The following is a 24,619-nucleotide window of genomic DNA, read 5'->3' on the forward strand; positions in this document are numbered from 1 at the left end:
GGGAATTGATTTCCATAGAAAATGGGGGTTGGAGACAGTTTACAATTCATTTCGTATCTAGAGACCATAAGTTTTCATAAGAGACTCCGCGAGATTTTATATGAAATAGAAATAGTGAAAATCGATTTAATGATCGTGGCTGTGGGATTCTGTCATGATTTTTTTCTCTTATAGCAAAAGCACAGTAAAATAGGAGGATTGTGACTTCCATAAAAAATAGAGGTTAGAGACAGTTTACAATTAATGACATATCTAGAGACCATGAGCTTTGATAAAAAAATAAAAATTGACGAAAACGAAGTATACTTTAAAAATAACAAAATATGTGTTATCGGGACTGTGATTGGAAAAACCGAGTGACAAGTCCTTTATTTTTACCAATTATTTTAAATATATAGATATAACCTCTTTCGGATTATTATTTATTCATAGTAAACACAGAAAGCCTTTATTGTCAAAAAGAAAGCAAATAGATACCATACCCCTGATTTAGCCTCAGGGACACGTAGCTTCCTCATTGCTCAGCAGACCAAATTGAACTCCATAAAACCGGGTGGGAGTGTTTATAATTATAGAGGAACTACTTGTTGGAGGGAGAACTTCCCTCGGCTTTCTGCCTAATGAGGCAACCACCCGCACTCCCTCATTCGGGAGAAATAGTGCGAGTACGGCTTATCGATTAATCGGAATAATCGAACTCGAAGCGTTTTACTTATGAAATGTTGTTTCTAAACAGTATTAAATTTAAGCATTCATTTTAATGAAATGGATTTTCCATACTTTTATCTTGCATCAGAAATATTTTGTTAACTTTTAATATTTAATTTTCTATGTGTTTATTTGTTTGATTTTGAAAAGCTTTACTCCGAGGTTTCCAATTTGCTCTTGAATCAGCAGACGATACATTTTATTCTGAAATGCTTATTCGTAGAATTTTATAAATGGTTTATTTCTTCAGACTTTTTATTGCAAACATGATTAAGTGCTCAGTTATTTCAAAGTGATACGATTACATTTTTTCTTTTCGATTACAATTCTTCCATATATATGCAATTTATTAGATTCAACTATGTAATAGTTAAATAATATTACTAGATAGAATATGTACTAGATAGAATATTTTAAATCTCGAATAGAATATAATTAACGATGACAGTTCCTTAAATATTGAGTTATAACCACATTAAAAGTACGTTCTAAAACTCAAATTCAAAAGTCTGAAATATTCCATGCATATCAAATGCTTTTTAATATCAATTATATTAATAATATAATTCGAATATTACATTTAATACATTCAAATTCAATATCATTTTCATTCATTCAATTATTTCATAATGTTCCTAATTTGTAATATTTGTAATCTGCGTGGTTAGTTTCAGAATTACTGATAGCTTTACTGGATGCTGGTCAATAACCCCTAATTTTTCGGCTATTTGGCGACGAATTTGACATTAAAAATGAAAACCCTGGAAATTTTTAAAATTTTGACGATATCTCTTCGGGAACGAAAATACGATATCCTTCTAGAAGCTACTATCTACTTTTTCCTGTCGTGGAACTATGAAAAGCTAAAGTATACGGAGCTGGTGTCAGTCAAGTAGTCGAATCCGCTCTTCTTCGCTTTATGCTATTATAGTTGCTTATTACCGATTTACAGCTTGTGTGTTGCTATTTTATACATCCTTTATCTGTTATTTTCTACATGTGTACCATGTTTTCATGTAAAATAGAATGATATTTGATGCTGAATATTTTAGACTTCTAAAACATACAACCCACTGACACATTCTAGATAATTTTATATGGATTCTGGAATATGTTATTCAATTAGGGCTTGCGAATTCAGAATTTTATATCATAAATGCTAGTGACTTTCACGAATAAAAATTTGCCAATTTAAAAAAAATTTCTTAGAACTACGTATTCTGAAAACTCTGTGGGGTTATTTCACAGCCATCATTCGAACTTTAACCTGATAGGGAAAAATCGAATCTTAAAGAAACAGCACATGAAGAATAGTTCCAGAGAAATATTTGAAGCATATATATATGTAAAATAGAATGTTGTTATATATATGTAAAATATCCGTGTTTTTGTTGGCCATAATTAAAGCATTTATTCCAATTTAGCATCTCAATGCATTTGTTCAAAGGAGATACATATAGAAACCAAATATAATTAAATGCCTGAGTTCCCGCCAGCAGTGAAAGGTGATAATTCCCATGGGAACGTAAATCAAAATAAATATTGCGCAAAGATTAAAAACGATATCGCAGTTTTCACACTGGGGAAATAAGATCCACCCTGAATTTAACATATGATTAATTATCAAATGTTGGACGGACTTACAGAAATAAAATATGCATTACCACCAACCTGATATCTCAAAAATGCCCATCTATAGCTTAATGAGTTACATCATGGCATAGCCAAGAAACATGAATTAGAACAAAGAAGCTAAGAGTTCTTATCTCTCGTTTTGGCTTTTAACCAGCATTATTCTAGGTATATCGATAAGTATTTTAGAAGAATTACTCTCTTCGGCCTAGCCAGAGGAAATTTTTCTCCAAACTCACCATGGAGTAGATTTCTCTAAAAGTCTCTAGAAAGAAAATCCAACCCCATATTATAGAGCCAGACTTCCATCACAAGTACTGACTTAATGCTGCAGATAGCGCTAATCAGAACTCGTCGCAGTTGGTTTTTATTGTTCTAATGAATTTCGTGAGATAAGTTCGTAGAGATGTGCCGCTTGGAAGACACCAACAACACTGCAATCAAAGAAACATAGCTGTAAAAATAAAACGAATTGCATTTTTCATCAAAAATAATATAATTCGATGTTATTGACTTGGAAATGAAATTGTAAGCATTTATATTTATCTTGGAAATAGCTTTTTTACTTTCTCATATACGAATTATAGAAGAAAGTATAATAATCTTCAAAAAATTCTAGATGGAGATTTTGACGAATCTCTCCAAAATGTAGATAAAAAATGAAGATTTTGTAGATGGAGATTTTGACGAATCTCTCCAAAATGTAGATTAAAAATGGAGATTTTGTAGATGGAGATTTTGACGAATCTCTCCAAAATGTAGATAAAAAAATGGAGATTTTGTAGATGGAGATTTTGACGAATCTCTCCAAAATGTAGATTAAAAAATGGTGATTTTGTAGATGGAGATTTTGACGAATCTCTTCAAAATGTAGATTAAAAAATGGTGATTTTGTAGATGGAGATTTGACGAATCTCTCCAAAATGTAGATAAAAAATGAAGATTTTGTAGATGGAGATTTTGACGAATCTCTCCAAAATGTAGATAAAAAAATGGAGATTTTGTAGATGGAGATTTTGACGAATCTCTCCAAAATGTAGATTAAAAAATGGTGATTTTGTAGATGGAGATTTTGACGAATCTCTTCAAAATGTAGATAAAAAATATGGAAACAAATTCATCAAAAGGTTGACTTTTTATTGGCTTTGTATTTTCACAAGCATGTAAAGGTGATAACACAAAAACTTAAAATATATGAAATTTATTATATGGTTTTGTGACTACATTTGTAGTTCCGTATCAAAATTTGGTTCCAAACGATTGAAAAATAGGCGTCTAAAATACAATTTTGATTTTCGATTCATTATTGCCAAATAGCAGGAATTAATTGCCAAAAAAAAAAAAAAAAAACTCGCCAGGAACGACTCGAAAGATTCGGGAAAAATGCTAAATTCACACAAAAGATCACTATTTTGCGACTATTGTTCGACAACATGGTGCAAGGTATTCGTGGACTTATCCAAAGTCCACAACTTTATGCGCTTTGATGTGCGAGGGGTAATGCATTTATTACAGAGTATGCGAGAAAATTTTAGGGACATTACTCGTTTATGCTCGATTAAAATATTTTATCTGCCTTAAAGCATTTTTTTTTACTTTCTCGTATAAGTAGTATTGAGAAAGTATAGTAAACGTCAAAAAATTCAAACTCGGGATTTTGATGAATCTACACGTTTCAAAACTACTCTGAGTTCCTAAAACACATTTCTAGAAAATGTCCGTTTGCCTCTCCGTGACACAGATAACAGAAAAACACTTTAAGCTAGATAGATGAAATTTGGTATATGGTCTACAACAAATTTGTAGATTTCTATCAAATTTTGAGCAAATCTGTTCAGTGGAAATCCGTCTGTTCGGCTGTTAGATTAAAAGTTAACGCAATAATTACAATGAAGGGAACTAGATATATAAAATTCAGTACACAGATTTAGCATCTACAGTGTAGATATCCGTCAAATTTTGAATCGAATACCACTACGGTTGTCTGTCGGTCTTTACTTTCAGAAATATATAAGCGCGATAGTTAAAAAATGCATTGAATGAAATATATTAAATTTATAAGGGATTATGTGACTATAAGAGTGATTTTCTATCAATTTTATTTTTCAATCTCTTGGGGAAAATGTGACCAAGTCACGTATTCGGTTTTCGTATATTATTATCTGTTTTCCAGGATTAATTGCCAAATAACTTGCCAAGAATGACAAAATAGATTCAGCAGACCTGCTAAATTCCCGCCAAAATGTAATATTTCGTAACTATTGTGCGCCAATGCCATATAAGGCGTTTTCTGACAGGACAAGTTATTTGAGAGCAGGCGAGAAAGTTTTGGAAAGACCACTCCCACTGGTTTAATTCCTTCTCCGTTATTAGATTGTTACCGAAAGCAATCCAGTGGAGACTGACGCCAATCAATGAATGAATTAGTTAGCTATGAAATCTATTACACTGAAAACGGCGATCGAGAAAGAAAATGGTGTAAACAAGAATAAACTAATAAAAAAACGAATTATTTTTCCTAAAAATATCAGATTTCCAGAATTCTCTCGAATAATTGTACTGCTAAAGCCAATATTGTTTTAACCACGACTCTCTGGATCAAGTGAAGTTAGATAGCATGGACAAATATGCTTAATTTTATATAATAAAATTTCGTTATTTAGTAACTGGTAAATCGTTTCTTTTCCAAAGCACTAAGTTACCCGAACATTTATTTTTCCTCAGTGCGAAAAAATTTAAGTAACAAAAATACTTTACTCTATTAAAAAAAATGCGACGGCCATTTAACATCATCGGTCATTGTCTCTACCATTCTTCTTAACACTTCTCGACCCAAGAAGGAGAAGAAAACAAATCTTAAAAACTCACATTCAAGTGCTCATCTAAGGTCGCTTTCTTCTTCTTCTGATGCCTTTCTAAAAACAAAAGTATGGCGCGGAGAAACAAAAAGAAGGACGCCACGCATCATGTTTTATGGAGGTTCTTGGCATCAAATGCATTTGGGCGCGAAACCTATAGGCGCAGATACCTTATCCTACCTAATTCCCCTCTACTTCCTGAAGAGAATCCATCTCTTTCTTTCCTCTTCTTCGCACGTCATTCTTTCCATAATTCATATCTCTTCTCTTTTCACTTCACTTTTCTTCGTCGACTCGGCAGGGTTTTTTTACTTTATTTCTCTGGTTCTCACATGTTGGTGCTGCTTTGAAACGTGGCTGCTTTGCCAAATTTTGCTGGTCGCAGTTACGGCCACTTCACATTCGTTTCAAAAATTTAACCACAAGCATCTTATCAGTCTTTTTATAGATTCTTTTTTTGTGGCTTTTTTTTTAACGGGGAGAATTGTTTTACTTTTTTTTTCCTCTTTTAAAACGTGACTTTTAAGACTATGTGACATGAATGGAAAGGTCCAGGTAGATACACATGTGGGGAAACTACAGACAACTAAATCTTAGAAACACTTGACAAAGATTTTTAGTAACCGAGTTGAAGTCTGTATTGAAGAGAAATATTCAGTACTAGCCGTATTAAGCGAACATTTGGTTCGTTCATCGTTTTAATGTTTTTAATTCAGACTGTCAACCAATTTAATTTTTATAAAACCACTTTTTTAATAGTTGGTAAGATGGAAAACTTAATTGTAACCAAAGATTAAAAAAAATCAATAAAAAAAATACGAAAGAAATGGATGTATAGAAAATGTACTAGTGCTCGAACTAGATTTTGATGCATAAAATGGATAAAAACGCATTAAATGAATTGGATTTAATGAAGTTAACGATTTAGGGCTTACATTTAATTATAAAAAAAGTACTCGTCAAAATGATTCTTCGAAAATATGAGAATTTAGTATAGTAAATGCCTTATATCAATAAGTTCGTGCATAATTCTAATTAAAATTACATTAATTACTTAATATTTATATCTTTTTATACGTTACTGTTATTTAAATATGTATTTCAAAATATATATTAAACGAATACACGAATAAGTAATATATTAATTGCTACAATTACATTGTCCCAACAAAAAAAAGTTTTATAAGTGCTCTTTTGCTTATGAATAAAAATTAAAAATCACTTTATATACAAAATTATTTTTTTTTATTTTTAATCTATTATTATTTATTATTCACTATTTTTGAAATCTATTTTTCTTGAAGTTACTGCTGTGTACTGCCATATCATGTATACTACTTTATCCTAATAAAAACAATTTTTTTAAAAGCACTTTTATTATTAAATAAGAAATAACAATTATAAATAATTATATAATTTTTTGTCTTTGATTCATTATTTACTATTATACTTTTAAAAAATCATGTATAAATATTTTTCTTAATTTTTCTGTAAGTACTACCACTGTTATGTATTACCTCTAGTATCGATTAACTAATAATTAAGTTCAGAAATTATTAAAATGGTATATTGCCATCGAGAACACATAATTGTACGAAATTTCAAAGAAATAAAATAAAACTCTTTGCCATATTTGTACAAAAATAATTTTTGGGGTTTTAAATAGCTCCATGAAACAGAAAAGTTAAGAAAGTAAATCAATGCATAATACTTTAAAAAAAAGGATTTTCAAAAATGGAATTTGATTTCTTTTTCTTCATTGCTGCCTTAAAAAGTGCACCAATCGGGTCAGTGCGCAATTAAGTGTCTTCCAGGAAGAGTTCCATTGAAGCCCAATCCTCTCTTGAAACAATCGCAGGATACTGTGAAATTGTTAATAGCAACCAACCGTCCTGAAAGGATTTCCTCTGAACAATTCTGTTAAGCCTAATTTATCCTGTCTTGAAGTTTTTGACTTATGATATCAAAACAGATTCAACTTCATCTGAGAGTGCGATCGCGTTTCTTTTCAGCTTTATTTTAGCCCTATTTTCCCTATTTTTGATGTAATAACCAATCTCTGCTAGCAATAAGAGTACATGTGCTTGTTCTGTAATGACTACAGCGAAACGGAAGAAGTCGCGCCGTGTTCTTGTTAAAATAATTCAATCCAAAGTAAGACGACATAAACATTTAATATTTATATTTAAAACATTGAAATATAATGACCGAAAATTAACAGAAATAACGCTAATGCGTATCTCAAATCTTTCGAACACAAATCAATCAACAAAGCAGAGTTGCGTTGTCACACAACTTCTAAGTTCAATAATAAAATGGTTTAAGTTGCGCGTGAGTTTATTTTTGCTTCTTCGTTGCACCACAGTTCAAAAGAATAGATCATTAAACCTAAGGCTACCAAATTCGTCCTAGATATTATTTGGAAGATACATTTATGGAACTCAAAGTGTTTTTAAGTTTTAATGTGTTTGTCTTTTGTGCACAAAAAATGTTTTTGCGCAATAATAGGTGCGATATATTATTTAAAAATTCTTTTTTTATGATATTAATTTAACTATAGATTAAATTTTTTACTGAATTTTTACAGTTTTTCATTTTACCAATAGATTTCATTTTTGAACTGAAATTCAAACTGTGTTCATTATTTTATTTAATATTTATTCCCGTGATTTTCTTCTACAGATGAAGGCTGAGAAAGAAATTTTTTGTTTTAGAAATTCATTTTTCATGAGAAGTAAGAAGGTGAAATCAGAGTAACGAGAAAGACAACTTGCAATTAGAAACTGATTACCCTCGCATAAAGTTTCATTTCATTACGAGGATTCACGGCGCAATGATCAGATCAAATGAAATCTTAAAATAGCAAGACATTAATAAACGAAATTTTACTAAACTATCACACTTTGATACCTACTTTGTCGAGAGAACCATAAACAACCTATGTCTAATAGATTTGCTTGTAATGAAGCGTTATAATATACCAGCCAATCGCTAGCCGAAGTTAGTGAACGATAACGCTGAAAAATACGTTGTCACTTAGTCTTTGATTTCTTTTTCACTTTCTCGTATAAGTATTATAGAAAACGCATAGTAGTCGTCAAAAAATTTGAATTCGAGATTTTGACGAATCTCCACGTTTCAGACCTTTCTGGGTTAGAAAAAAACATTTTTGGAAAATTTCCGTCTGTGACAAAGATAACTCCAAAACCTTTTGAGATAAAAGGTTGAAATTTGATGTATGTTTTTTACATCAAATCTGCAGACTTCTATCAACTTTTGAGTAAAATATGTTCAAAGGAAGTTATCTGTTCGAATATAAATTAACACAATAATTTTGAAAAGGAGAGAGCTAGATAGATAAAATTCTGTACAAATATTAAATCTCTATAATCTAGTAACCTGTCAAAGGTTCAACCAAATCCAACAAGGGATTGGTCATCTGTCAGTTTGTATTTTTAGAAGCATGTAAACGCGATAATTAAAAAATGCAATGACTTAAATATATCATATCATCCCATGGAATCCATTTTATGATTACAAATGCAGTTTTGTCTCAAATTTTTGTTTCAGTCAGTTAACCCTTTCTAGGGCCGTGGGAAGTATGCTTCCCACCAAATTTATCAATCTTTGTATGAAATTATGTAGGTTGGCATAAGTTCTGACAAATTGTTTTAGAAAGACAGAAGCTTAGATGTTTCAGTTCTTTATCTCACACAAAATGATGTGTCTTGATTTGTACTTAATTATTAATTAACCAAATTAATTAATCAAATTAAATTTATCTAATAAGTTAAATGAATCCTTTTTCTTATTCTAATTTCAGGCCTCAAAATATTTTAACATAATATGACTAGAAAAAAATGATCCTTTAAAGGGTTAAGGTATGGTATGGCATTTTGGGATTTTTTTTTTGGCGAAAGAGCCATATTTGGCTAAACTGCGCCATAGTCAGCTGAGGAAAAACGTGTCTAAAACACAAATTCGATTTTTTGATCTATTAAAGCCTGAAAAGGATAAATCGCGAAATAACTCACCAAGATACGATAGATTTAGTAAAAATGCGAATTCAAGCCAAAAGTTAATCTTTCGCAAAACTATTGTACGTCATTGCCATGCAAGCCGTTATCTGGCATGGCAAGTTTATGACAGAGTATGGGAGAAAATTTTGGTGGACTACTCCCGCTGGTTAGATATATTTTTCCATAAAACAATAGCACATCTAATACTACGATTAATTACATTTACAAAACCTAAATACATGAGAAATCAATGAACTGTAAATATGACTGACCATTACTTGCTTTTCGAAATAATTTAATACGACCACTCAATAATACCAGAACTCAACTCTCTTGATTTCATATTTTCTCTCTTAGCGCTTTTCTTTGTCTTCCGGCTTTATTTTTTCTTTTTTATTAAAATTATCATTTCCTGGGAGACTTGCAATTTTTTTCCCTGCTCCGTTGAAAAAATAAACAGCACTGCTGACAAAAACTGAAGAGAAGAAAAACTCTTGTCAATAAAAAAAAATAACCTGCAACTAAACACCCAGCGTGACTAATAAAAAAAGATTTATGTAATTAATAGGCAACCAATAACTTGCGACATTTTTTCCCTTCAAGCATTTTTTATTTATTTAGAGTTTCATAACTTTTTTTCCATCCTTCTCTGGCAAAAAAATTTTTAAAAAAATATTTGCTAGGGGACAGCTTAAAAAATCACGATTAAAAGAGTTCATTCAATAAATATCTCATGAAATATATCTATGGGAATGCTTATTTAATCAGAAAAATGAAAACTAAATACACAATTTAAGCAATTCCTATACATTCAGAAAAATGATTCAAAATTCATTAGTTGAAAACATTTAAAACGAAGAAAACATATATGTAAATTCCTTGTAAATGGAGGAATTCATATTAATTCCCCACAGAATAAAGATTAAATTAATTTTTAAACAAAAGCTGTTATCAAATTTATCATATTAATAACATCCGGATATTTTTTGCTACTTTATTTGGATAAAGTGCTAGTTTAAGTTTTCCTATTGTTATTTTATTGTTAGGTTTAACAATTATATATTAATTGCAAATTAAATTTGGCGATTTTGGTTATAATGGGGGAAAAAGGTTGTAATCCGTTTGATATTTTGATTTTTAACCCCCTTAATGTCTAGTAAATAATTTAATTCTCCTCATGTAATATTTTTATTGACTTGTCGATCCAAGTACTTTAAAATTTTAAATTTTGATAAATTCGAAAAAATCTGATAGAAACTTTGCACCGTTCTGTTCGTTGAACTCACCGTCATTTTCTATTACATCAACTAAAAGTTGAACTTTAACCTAAAACAGATCCTTATTCAGTGAGGAAAATTAGATCTTGTGATTTTTAATTTAACATCTTGATCACATGATTTAACATCATGATCACATAATTTAACATCATGATCACATGATTTAACATCATGATCACATGATATCTTGTGGTATTGTTCTCAGCGTAATTCTTCATCTTTTTTTATCTCTAAGTTTTGTTTCTTACACCATAAAGTTCTGACAGGGATTTAAATGTCTAGTGGTTAAGCCTATAAAATAGATTTATATTGTCAACTTTTGATTTTTGTTTTATTTCAAAACTGACTATTCATGCTAAATTCAATATTCTTCAGTATATCTACTGATAAATAGAAATATTCGTAGCAAAGAATAAGAGAGTTTTAATCAGTCTTGTGGATCACTTTAACAACACTATGCATTGTAACGCGCACCAATAACTCTCCTTTTTTCCCATTCTAATGAAGATTGATTAACTGATTCAATTGTAGAATATATTAAGGATGGAATATTGATAATGCACGGAAGACATTGAAGGGAATAAGCCGAATGAGAAGTCTGGCAACAAGAAGGAAATATTCTAAACAAATGAAAGAAAATTTAAAAGAGGATAATAATAATAAAAAAAAAAAATGGAAAGATAAAGAGTTTTGAATGAGTAAGTAAAATTATATTTTTAGGAATGGTAGTTATATATTGTTACGAATCTATAATATTTCTTCTCTGTGCAGAAAATCTTCTAGATAAGAAGAAAGCTTTACAGATAATTTTTACGAATGCTGAATGGATGCCTAGTCAATTCTCCAACCCTTGGTGAATTTGCCTGGCGGCCATTTCGCAACTCAAATACGAATTTAATGACTTTGACGGCAGAAATGAAGGATCCGGAATATTCTAGAATCTTGAAGATAGATCTTTAGGACACAAGTTCCCCAGGTTTGTTGTAAAGCATTCAATGTCTTTTCATGAAGCAATAAAAAGTGGAGTTGAGTCAGTCAGTAGGCGTCAAGTATGTTCAATCTAGTAATAGAGTGAATTCCCTTTTTGCAGTTTTGAACAACAAGTCCTCTCGGCGGAAGTATTTGGAACAGTATTATCGTTTTAGTTTTTACGGTAAAAGATTCTAAAAAAAGAAAAATGTTTTGCTGGCAAACAGTAAAAGCTGGATACTATCAAATTTTGTTGAGATATCTGATTTCTTTTGTAGTAAATAATGAAATTTATGTGTCATTACCATATATAAGAGTCTAGATTTGAAAAATATATTGACACCAGACTCTTACTTATTTTAGATTAATCACTAACGTTATCCTTAGATGCTACAATGAAAATGCTTAAAATGGGAGTTGGGAATATCTGAAAGGTTCGTTCGTAGAGACATAGAAAAATAACTTGAGTGGAACTTCAAACAAATACATTATGATCAAGAGTCTCCGAACACTCGGATTTATGTAAGTTTTTCGAATAGTAACCCTAAAAGCTGGAAAAATTGCTCTTGAACTTCCATATATAAAGGATATAAATTCGTCAACTAGCAAATGGTCATTATGTTCCTTAAGGGATCGACCAGACAATAATGAAGAAAATGATTTTGTGCATAATCAGCATCAAAAGCGCCAGGTGCAAAAAATTATAGACATCCCGTTTCATAGAGATTGAATAATACTTTGTGATTTTCATCGATGGTTTTATTTGAAATACGCAATAGCTGCGTGTATTTTTGTGTAATAATTACATGTATTTTCAGGAAGACATAATTATTTAAACACAATTTTTTCCTCTTATTCTTGCTTATGAGTTTTCAACCAAATTTTATGATATATACAGAATACGTAAAAATATACCAGAATAAGATTATATTAAATTTTTAAGTAAATATTTTAAATATGTGTAAGAAAATTATTTGTAATAAAAAAGTATTAATTGTTTGGGGGTGATATATGGCATATTTTTTCTTTTCTTTCGTAATTTCGAAACCAGATAAATAGACCAACATAAGTAAAAGTTCCAGGCGAATAACGATAAGATTCGGAAAGATATCGGTATTTCTGCTAGCTGATTTTCAGTAACAATTTACAAGAAAGCAAGTTATGACGGATATTCTGCATTTTAGTGTTTTATAAACTTGAATTTAGGAATTGTGATACTGAATTGTTTGAAGGTTCAAAATACTAAATATTTCTGTTTATTTATAAATCAAATACATAATTTAAATGGAAGGATTTTGAAGTGTCTATCAAAAAGTTGCTTTATTTTCAGTGTCTGTTTGAAGACTGAAAAAAAGATCGGATAAAAATTGCATATAATAAGCATATTTTGAAAAAAAACCCATCAAAATTTGAAGGTAACAGTATATTAGGTAAAGTATTAGTAAGTAACTGCACATTAGTTGAAGGTATCTGTAATTATTTTTTATAAATTATCATTCTTTATTACATACCCTAAGCAAATTTATCAAATTTATATTTAAATTTTTTAATTATTAACAAAACAGAGAATTTTGCATAAGCATGTTTTAATCCTTTTTCTTCAATCATTTTTTCTAAGAGTTTGATTTATTAGATAGAAAAATTTTCCATTTCTAGTTACAAAGCACTGCACAAAATAAGTGCTGAATTTAAACATTTTACATAAAAAGATTTTTTTTTTTTTGTTAAGTGCTGAATTTTACACCAAAGAAGAATTATTTAGTATTTGAACTAGAATTATAAGATGATGAGTATTAAGCATATCTTAATTTATTTTGGAATATAAAAACATTTCTTAAAGAAATAGGAATCTGCCCGTTCGAAAATGTTTCTTTTACCGTTATGGTTCTAAATCCTTCCACACGCTCGTCAACAAGTATAAAATGCAGGCGCCGAGACCAAATTTCAAAGTAAGTGCCTTTCGCTGTTATCACGGGAATTAAAATCTAGACTATGGCCAAAGCTCATTATCTTACACTGATGTGAAGAAGGGTAACTATGAATTATTCATTGTTCAATTACTTGCAAGAACTTTAAAGCTTTCTTTGGCGACGAAAAAATCCCTTTTTTTCCCCTCCCTTTGCTTCCGTTTCCGTAGGTTTCAATCAACTTCGAGAAGCAATCAATTTACTATTCTAAGTTTAGGATTTGCTTAGAAAATTAAGAAGATGAACTTTAGCGTGTGCTCTTTCATCAAATAGGGTTTTTTTTTTCTTTTACTGGTAGAATCAAAGAATGTCTTTTTTTCCCCTTGTATTCAGTGATGTAAAAGGATGAGCGCGTGTTTTAACGAAGTCTTTCTAGATTCTTAAAAAGCAATTTAAGGCAAAATTATTGGCAAAAGATGCCTGAAGGCATTCAATATTTTTGAATTAATTGTTTTCATCTTTTTCTTTTATCTTAAAAAGTGATGTATGAAATAATTAAATGATATCAAAATTTTCCCATGTTTTGATGGAGTTGCAATTGGTTCTTAACACTGTCTTACACCAGAGATAGAGAGTTTCGATTGTTGTGCACTGCAGGATTGCAGGGCCGGGACACGTTTTGCAAAAATACGGTTTTTTAAATGGGCCTGGTGTCATCGTAAGTCAAAAATTTTCACACTGGTTTAACGAGGTTCAATCAAGTGCAATATTATTAAAACAGCCTCGTGTAGTTTCAAAACAACGTGTAACTACATTCCTCAAATTTAAATCTGGATATCTCTACATTTTATAAAAATAAGTGTGTGTGTGTGTGTGTGTGTGTGTGTGTGTGTGTGTGTGTGTGTGTGTGTGTGTGTGTGTGTGTGTGTGTGTGTGTGTGTGTGTGTGTGTGTGTGTGTGTGTGTGTGTGTGTGTGTGTGTGTGTGTGTGTGTGTGTGTGTGTGTGTGTGTGTGTGTGTGTGATGGCTGATATTTAAAATAATAAGCAAAACTAAAGAATCAGTATCCCAACACTAATCACCGAACCGATTTTACCAATTTTTGCTACATTTGAACGCTCATGACCCAGATATATGTGTCACCAACAATCGTCTGATCCCGACCGCCTTTCATTTACTTTAACCATTCATTCCCTTTTCTGTGAGGGATTGAAATGTCAAAAGAGGGTACACAGTGACCTAATTTCGCTAATTTCTATTTCAGTTGAAAGCGCAAGAAGCCTATTTTGCTATAACCTATCAATCAGGACTTTTTGAATTGATCTTGACACTGCTCCCAAACATTTGACCAGTTCCGCTGATCAATTTCATCACTTTGCCGGCATAACTAACCAATCAGATCTCTATTTTAATTATGCAGTGCAATTGGTATGAAAATATTTCATCAAAATGGGTTGACATGACTAATTAATAACATTTTTATGACGAACAAGTGCGATTAGTAAATTTTATAACTATACTAAAACCAAATTTAAAAGTTATCGCCTAAATCTATAAATGATGCATATTTACTTCGAGAGCCACTGAATTAAAAATTAATTCAAACTCCTTTTTTGAGGTCCCTCTCATTTTGGATATTTATTAATTCCATCCGCGTCGAAACGTAAAAAACACCAGAGATATTTAAAAGACGTGATTTGTTTTAATTAACACTTATTTTAACTTGATTACATATGCATTTCATTGCAAAGGTTTTGATATTTAAACGAGTCCATTTTCATTTCATTACGAGATATTAAGAAATACAGATAAAAATCTGTATTTCTTTCCTCACAGCGCTTTTACAGAAAATCAAATTAACATGATAAAATAGAAAAGGCTAATTATTTTTCATATTCATACGCGCACAGACAGAGAAAATTATCTGACTTATGACAAATCTATGATAATGATGTAAAAATCTACCAACACAAATCTAAGATTTTTGGTGTGAAAATTCATCCACTTAGTTTATTATTATTTTGAGATATCGTGTTCCTATATACGCTAATAAACAGTTACACTCAAAGAATTAATGAATTGGTTTGAAAATTTAATACTAATCTATAAATTTAGTAAAAAATTATTTTTGTATTTATCATTCAAATAACCTTATGTGCACGAACTGACAGTCACATTTTTCCTGTGACTGCCTAAGTTCACAATTTGATAGAAATCAGCAATTTCTATGTAAAGACTGCATATTAAATTTAATTCATGGAACTTGCTGGCCAAGTTATCCAAGTGCGTTTTTAAAGTGCCGTTTACATAACCAAACATAGTTCCAAAAATGGTTTCATTCAACGTTGAGGATGCCTGAAACATAGATTTGTTGCTATTTCAAAGTGCAATTTGTGACGATTGTGACTCTTCTTCTATAAGAAATTAGCGATAATGGTGTCCCAAAACTTTCTCGCATACACTAATAAAGATGTTATCCCAGAGAATGTCTGACATAGCACTGGTGTAAAATAGTTCCGAAATTTTAACTTTGGCGTGAATTTAGCATTTTTACTAAATCTAGCGTCATTCTTGGCAAGTTTTTGGCGATTAATCCCTGGCATGCGGTTAATAGCAAATGAAAATCGAATTTGAGTTTTTGACCGATTAGAGCCAAAATTTGACACAAAGGTACACTTGTAGGTACAAAATAACAATACAAATTTAATATATTTAACTCACTGCGTTTTTGAGCTATCGCGTTTATATATTTTTGAAAGTTCAGAACGATATATGGCCAACCCCTCATTGCATTTGGCTCAAAATTCGATGAGTGTCTATACAATAGATGTTAAATATGTACACCGAATTTTATTCACCTTGCTATCTTCGTTTTGTAGTTATCATATTGACGTATATTCGAACAGCTAGGCAGAGAAATTTCCTTTTCTTTAGATTGCCAGAGAACGCCTTGCATGGCATTGGCGTACAATAGTTGCGAAATATTTTTTGTAGGGAATCTAGCATTTTTACTGAGCTTAAAGGGTCATCCTTGACGATTAAACACTGAAATGTGTTATTAGTATCCAAAAATCAAATTTGTGTTTTAGACGTTTATAGGACCGATTAAAATAAAGATTTAATGCAAACAGTGCTTGTAGTCACAAAATCCCATACCAAATTTGATATATTGAAGTCACTGCATTTTTGAATGATCGCTTTTGCTTGTTTCTAAACGTACAGACGGACAGACAATGAAACCTTTGTTGGATCTGGCTCAGCAATCAACAGGTGTCTACTCTATCAATGTTAAATCTGCGTTCCGAATCTATCTGCTCTTTCCTTTTGTGTTTACCGTGTTAATTCGTATTCGGGGAGCCGGACAGACAGAGTTCCTGTGTACAGATTATACTCAAAATTGGATATAATTCTTCAAATTTGGTGTAAAGACCGTATACCAAATTTCGACCGTCTAACGAGGCCGTAGTGGCCTGGTCGTAAGGACTCAGCTTGTGAGCCGTAGGGTTTCAGGTTCGAGACCCCATTCCACCGAAGAACCGTCGTGTAAGTTGAGTCTGTTACACGATAAATCCATCAGGGCCAAACGTCCTCAAGTTGGTGTGGTGTGGAGAGGGGGGTGCCAGCTCAGGTGTCATCCTCGTCATCTGACCGAGGTTCAAAATGACGAAGTCCGTCCCAAAATAGCCCTAGTGTTGCTTTAAACGGGTTAATATAACTAAACTAAACTAAACCGTCTAACTCAAAGCGTTTAATTATCTTTTATACAGACAGACAGACGGACGGACATTTTCCAAAAATGTGTTTTTCGAAATCACAAAGATCTGAAATGTGAAGATTCGTCAACATCTCGAGTTCAAATTTTTTGACGATTGCAATACATTCTCTATACTTCATACACGAGAAATAAAAAATAAAAAAAAAATTTAAATAAGTTTCGAAGTTGACATTTTATTATAAATCTCCAAAATTTACTTCCAGGATTTACGAGAATACGAAGGTACTCTCCCATTAATAATCTTTTTATGTTTTAAAATCATGTCAAACCTAGGGCCAAGCATAAGCCTTTAGACCCCCGCATAAACTCCAAACCATATTTATTTTTTTTTCCATCTTTGATCCCGCGTTGTTTAGGAATATTGGTTCCCTCCGCCGCCATGATTGATACCCTGCGTCTTAATTCCCATTAATCTTCCTCGTCATTCGTATCATCCGCTTTCATTCATCACCATTGGGGAATTCTGGAAAAACTTCCCGCCGAATAAAATGTTCCCTCTTTTAACTAATCAAATATCATCGGGAGGAGAGAGGGAAAAATTCCAATTCTTGCCATCCCGAAGAGTAGTAATCATTAATCGTGATATTATGTGTCTGATTCCGCCAAATGAAGCTACGCTCTGTCAATAGAAATGGATGGTTCTGACAGCTTCATCAAAAATGGACGACTTCGATGGGGATTTTTTTTCTGTCTTCCATTTCTTTTATATTTTGTCTGTTAAGATTTTTGGTATTATTGTACATCTTGGAATAGAATTTTTCTTGCGAATTTTTTTTTTTATCGTTCAGAAAGGATTTCGGTGTATAATGGTATCTTCTTTAAAATGGAAAGCAAAGTGTCATCGAACTAAGTTTAAAACTTCTTGGAGGTCTTTCTATGTACTATAATTTGTTTTCGGTTGTTGATAGTGCAGAAATCTATCCCCCATTTTCATTAGAGTTTCTTAAGAATTTTATGTAAATAATTTAGAAGCACTATGCCATTATGAACTCCAAATTGAATTTTCATTCTAGATCATTCATGGAAAACCAAGTTCCTCTCGGCAGGGATTTTTTTGTTGTTGTTGTTGTAAAATCCTGACTTTGCGGAGAAAATATTTAGATACCAATCACATACTGATTACATATGAATACTTTTGAATCTTACCTGCATATGAACTGGTAATTTAAATAAAAAACATCATGAGTGCACTTGGTTTAACATGTTATTCGAAGCAATATGCTATATTACAATATTCATTTTACAGTTAATCTGTCAATACTTATATGTTTGAACTTACACTCAGTTTTACTATGATGAAATTAGATCGGAGATGGCGCTGTATGACTTTGTCAGAATGGCAGCAGATAAAAAAAAATAGTTGGATATAAAGTTGTGTGTGTGTGTGTGTGTGTGTGTGTGTGTGTGTGTGTGTGTGTGTGTGTGTGTGTGTGTGTGTGTGTGTGTGTGTGTGTGTGATTTCGAGATTTTTTAAGGAAAGTCACCTATATAAATAAACTTGAAAAGAAAAATATTAAATATAAATACATAAGTAAAAAAAATAAAGCAAAAAGCGCGATTCGAACCGAAGACCCACAACACATGCGTGAATCACGTTGTTAGTATGCGTGAAAAATGTTTTTGTGTGTATGCAAAATCGCGTTTTTTTTACAATAAAGCCACCTATATAGATAAACTTAAAAAGTAAAACCTTATCTAAACATAAAATTTCATCCAAATTGTTAAATCTACTTCCGAGGTACACGAAATATACATATACAAGAATTGATCGTTTAAAATTATAAGATTTGATGTGTTATTTTTCCATTGGTTTAACCTATAAACTTAATATTGGAATATAAATTTTCTAGCTAGCCACAGATTTAAAAGGAATAAAAATATGGTAATGAACAAAATAATAGAAATTCTTTTAAAAAGTGTATATTTGAGGTTTCGTGGCTCGTAATAGGGTTTTTTTACGCACTTTTAATTAATTTGACTTGGTTTTTTTCTTCACGTCGACTTGTTTCAGACAAAAGTTTTACCAATTTGTCACTCATTTATTATGATAGAGATAAAAAAATTTCTACATTTAACGTATTCCCAATGAACTATACACTCATCTTAATATTATGTGAAATTAATTATCAGTTACTGGTTAATTTGTTATTTAATGCCATTTGTGTCATCTAGTGGGAAAACTAATTACAAGATCTCTTAATATATGTAATAACGAATAATTAATTAAAGACTTAATATTGATAATTAAAATTTTTAAAATCCTTTTTTTCAAACTTTTTAGTGAAAATGATTTTAAAAACTTTGTTATAAAGTTTGTTTTGGACTATGAATCTTTGCCATGATGATTTAATTTATAGTTTAACATAGTAAATTTTTTGAAGAAAGTTTCTTACGAATAGTATTTATATAGAAAAAAGTAGAACATCTAAGTAATCTAAAACGCGAGTTTTATAAAAAAATTTCACTATATTTTTAAAATTTAAATTTGCGTCTTAAAATATTAATTACAGCCTTTCCATGGATTTAATCAAATCCTAATCTTTAGTTCTGCATTTATTGCAATATATAAATCATAGACTTCATGTCATTTTATTAAAATCTTTTTTCTGACTAATAAATTTCTTTATTGATTTCAGGTATTTTAACCCTTTCTAGGGCCGTAGGAAGTATGCTTCCCACCAAATTTATCAATCTTTGTATGAAATAATGTAGGTTGGCATAAGTTCTGATAAATTTTTTTAGTAAGTCAGAAACTTAAATACTTCAGTTCTTTATCTCAAACAAAATGATGTGACTTGATTCGTTACTTAATTATTAATTAACAAAATTAATTAATCAAATTAAAATTATCTAATAAGCTAAATGAATTCCTTTTCTTATTCTAATTTCAAGCCTAAAAATATTTTAACATAATATGACTAGAAAAAAAATAGCCCTTTAAAGGGTTAAATGGATTAAGGTCTTAGAAATTTTTTAATAATTTCAGTATTAAAATGAAACTTTGGAGATTCAGTTTCTTGAAAGTATTTGTAAAATAATTTGCATTCTGATGCTATTGAAATATAAATTTTGTTTCATTTCGAACAGTTTATTAGTTGAATGTTTCAGTTTGCAACAATGAATTGAAACTACGCTGAAATTTTGAGATTGGCACAGATTCCAATTTTACTTACTGAATTCTTGCAGCTCCAAATCATAGCATATTGTATTGTCTACATATGATACAATCTGGATACAAATTTTTTTTCAGTTTTTTTTTCTCTCGTATACAAAGTTTACTAAGCATAGAAAAGAAAGTATTGCAAGTGTTCAAAAAATTTGAATTCGTGATTTTAACGAATTCTCTAGTTTCAAACCTTCTTGAGTCAAATGAATCTATTTCTGGAATTATATTTGTCTACTTGTGAATACAAAAACTCAAAGAACTTTGTATCAAATTTTATCCATTTATTTCATTGTCCGTTACATCAAATTTGTAGAATTCTATCAGTTTTTAAACCACGTCTATTCTGAAGAAATATATCTGCCCAACTGCTCAAATGTAAATTAACGTAACTCTACGAACGAAGAGAATTAGATAGATAAAATTTGGTACACAAATTTAAAATCTAAAGCGTAGATATGTATCAAATTTGGAACCAAATCCGTTGAGGCGTTTTCCATCTTTCGGTCTGTATGCTTTCACAAATATGTGAAGAAGATAGCTCAAAAACGCTATCTAATATATATGAAGTTAAGTATGCGCTTTTAATGCCACAATTGTAGCTTTGCCAAATTTTGATTTCAATTAGTCTGAAAATTTTTCCAAAATACACATTCGAGTTTCTGGCGTTTGCTTATCAACCATATGTTAGCCAATTGCCAAGAAATATCATCAAAGATTGCATACTAATAGGCTCTTTCATAACTATTTTTCGCAAATGACATGCAATGAATAGTACACATTTATTGGAAAATATATGAGAAAGCTTCTTGGAGACACTCCCGTTGATTCTTATATGTTTTATATAGTTGCTATAAAACCGAAAAATTTAGAGCTATCATGTTTTAATTGCTTGTATCAACAACATTGTTTTACTCTTTCGCTGTCTATATATCATAGAATTTAATGGGGCTTAGGTAGCAATGTCTCGGCTTCGGAACCGGAGGGATTCAAGTTCGAAACCGATTCCACCGAAGAATATTACACAAAGCGGGTCTGTGATGAAAATCTATACATACAAAACGCACGTGGCGCAGAAATCGAATTTATTATTAATTATCGAATGGCAATAATCAAATAAAAACGAAACATAGTTCTTCAAACAAAAAGTTCAATCAAACGCAAATACAGACTTAACCGCATTCAGATAAGTAATCATGGAAGACTTAAGTTTAATCTACGGATTCCCAACAAGCACGTCAAAATTGTGCCAATCATTCAAAATCTCTCTAAAAGTCGCAGTCCTGAGTATATACCAGAAATGCTAAAAAACGACTTTTAAAATTACAATAAAAATTGTTACAATTATATTTGGCGAGAAATTGCTCCAAAATGTTCAATTTTGGCACCTGTAAAATAGTTTCAAGTCTAGCCATAATCTTTATGACTTGTCTACGGAAATGGATGCTCATAACTTTTAAAACAGTCTTATAAAAATGCTTTTGGACTTAAATCTTAAGTCTTATCTTAAATCTTATCTTAAGACTAAAAAAATATTCTCGAAAATAAAATTTATATAATAAAAAATGACCCTTTTTAATTATATAAATTTTATTTTCGTACAATTTTTCCTTTAACTTTGATAATATTTTAATTCAATTTGATACATTATCTGAAACGATGTCCTTAAATGCTGTAATCTCCATTCAAACTCTCCATCAAAACATTAAGCACGTGCTTTTGCCAATAAAATTAAATGTTGCTACTGCCATTAAATCAGTCGTAGAGTTTTCACTTCTGTTTTTATTTCATAGTTATATAAACAATTTAATTTGCAGTAAACTACTTTAATTGAATTAATGTGTTTTAAGTGTATCAAATTACAAGGTGAAATGTTTTTTTATAGAAATTGGATCAAAATATTGGGTTTTTAGATTTTTAATTACTAATCTATAATATTAGTGACCAAAGTGATTGCCAAAACCGACTATTATATCTGAAAATCTCTTAATAATTATTACTTTTAAAGATTCTTACGAGCTAATATTTAAGTATTAATTATAATTTCCTTTTAAAACGATATTCTGGACGACTTCAATTCTAAACTATTGGTTAAAAGTTTCGAGTGCTTTTATTTTTCCCAAAAACACGCTATCCGCTGGAAAGTCATTTAAGGTGAGTGACCAAAACTCGTGTTTGATAAAATAACAAACCACTTCTCTCTAAAGTAAACCCAACATTCTAATATTTCCAAAAACAAAAAAAAGGAGGCAGAAATTCCATTTTTCTCTGCTGAAATTCCATCCAAGCACACTCGAAAGTTATAAAGAAGAAGAATAGAAAAAAAAACAGTCAACTCGTGTTCCGATGAAGAGAAAAACAGACAGACAGACAAGACAAACACTCTCTAATGTGATTAGGAGCTTCTCTGGCACTCTCTAAACTCTGAAATGTTCCGATCGATCCTGGGAAAGTTCTCTAACGGAACATTTGGAATCGCCTTCCTTAAACTTGGCTTTTTAAGATCATGCTCTTTGCGGGTCCGTCCACCTAAATGTACATTCCGAAACTAGAAAAGCGCTCCTTGTTATTTATGGACTTTAACAATCCAATTGCCTTAAGCGCTCTCGAAGGATATTAGTTATGAGCGAGGGAAATTACGCAAGAATATTTCGGAACAAGTCGGCTTTCTCTAAATTGTATTGTTGCAGACGATTTAAATGGCTCGTTTTCTCAAAACGTGAATGTTCGTTATTCGAATTTAATGGGGGGAATTTTCAAATTTATTGCAGATAAAGACAGATACAAATTGTATATATACTTTGTTTATATGTATTGTTGTAAAATTTTTCATTTATATTCTACGAATAAAGGTTGAAAATGTAGATTACTATTAAGTTATGACTTTATAATAGGTAAAATGTATTTCAATCAAACGTATAAATATTGAGCTTGAATTTTAAGAGATTATTTTATCTAAAGTTTTGCTCTTTAAATTAGTAGATACATTATTCTTTGGTGACATCAATTTGTAATCGCCAAATATAGCGAGTTAATTCGTTCAGATATGAAAGTTAATTCAATTCAGGCTTGTCAAATAGGGCGAGTTTATTCAATTTATGCTCATCAAATATGGGGCGTTATTTCAGGTTTAGAATTCATTATTCAATTTTCAAGAGAAATCAGAATGTTGACAATCATATATTATATATGAAATCAGTTTTTTTTAATTGTAGCATTAGGTGAGCCGACTTCGTTCAAAAATTTCAATTTTTTTTCATACATACGTCAGAGAAATTATGGAAATTTGATATCGAAGCCATCGGAGTCTTTATAGTCAAATTTTAAATCCAAACAAGTAAATAAATTTATTTTAATTCACAGTTTTACTAGTTTACAAAACTATGGTATTTACTTAAACAAGTTTCTTATGTCTTTAAATAAGATCTATTGTTTTAATGTTTACCCAACTCATTACGTGTTAATATGCCTCTCTGTAATTGTGTGTGTGTGTGTGTGTGTGTGTGTGTGTGTGTGTGTGTGTGTGTGTGTGTGTGTGTGTGTGTGTGTGTGTGTGTGTGTGTGTTGGCGCTCTACAAGGTGGACCATTTGGCCTACATCTACCAAATTTGACCCATATATATATCTTGGAGGGGGTAAATATACAATTCGGAACGATTTTTTAAAAATTTTAATTAAAAATTGAGCTGAAATTCGGCGTTTTTCTGCTATAACATCTTAAAACATTATAGAATAATAATGACTTCTACACTATTTTAAAAATGCCTTTTTTAATTAAATCAATTTAATAATCGTGAAAAAATTTCTGATTTTTACAATTTTTAAAAATATTGTTTGAATATTTCAACAATATTGTATTGTTACTCGAAAATTGAAACTTTTTTTCATTGTTTTGTCAGACATTTAACCAGTTGATTATCTTCTATTATTGAAAGTTAAATTAACGGAACTCTGTTTAATATTTGTATACTTCTGTAATTTACAAAAACGAATGAATTAAGGCAATTGTAATGTCGTTAAAATTAGAAGAAAAATGAATCACATATTTACGTTTTTGATATTCCTATGGTGTTGTGGGACTAATTTCTATTTGAAACAAATCATGTACAAAAATATCCATGTTCAAAATAAAAAGTCATATATAAAACAATTACAACTGCACGGTTTTCATCCTTGATGGAATCATGGACATGAAAGTGGATCTAAGCTGGAATGAAATATAACCAAAATCACCGAAAAATCAGTTTGTCGTCAAAGGCTACAATTGATTAATAATAAAGTTACGAAAATCATCAAAATTATTATCGAAGAT

General features: G+C 30.7%; 1 protein-coding gene and 1 long non-coding RNA gene across 2 annotated transcripts in view; one reads left to right on the forward strand and one right to left on the reverse strand.

Moving 5' to 3' along the window:
- LOC129968391 (uncharacterized) overlaps positions 1–5,351 on the reverse strand; it is a 147,097-nt gene extending 141,746 nt beyond the window's left edge. The window contains exon 1 of the mRNA XM_056082251.1: positions 5,209–5,351. The gene's annotated coding sequence lies outside the window, so the exon portion shown is untranslated. The remainder of the gene's footprint in view (positions 1–5,208) is intronic.
- Positions 1–24,619, forward strand: part of LOC129968404 (uncharacterized) — a 215,322-nt gene that overhangs the window by 149,847 nt on the left and 40,856 nt on the right. The gene's annotated exons all lie outside the window — the stretch shown is intronic.

Source organism: Argiope bruennichi, chromosome 1, assembly GCF_947563725.1.
Source record: "Argiope bruennichi chromosome 1, qqArgBrue1.1, whole genome shotgun sequence".
Classification (NCBI taxonomy): domain Eukaryota; kingdom Metazoa; phylum Arthropoda; class Arachnida; order Araneae; family Araneidae; genus Argiope; species Argiope bruennichi.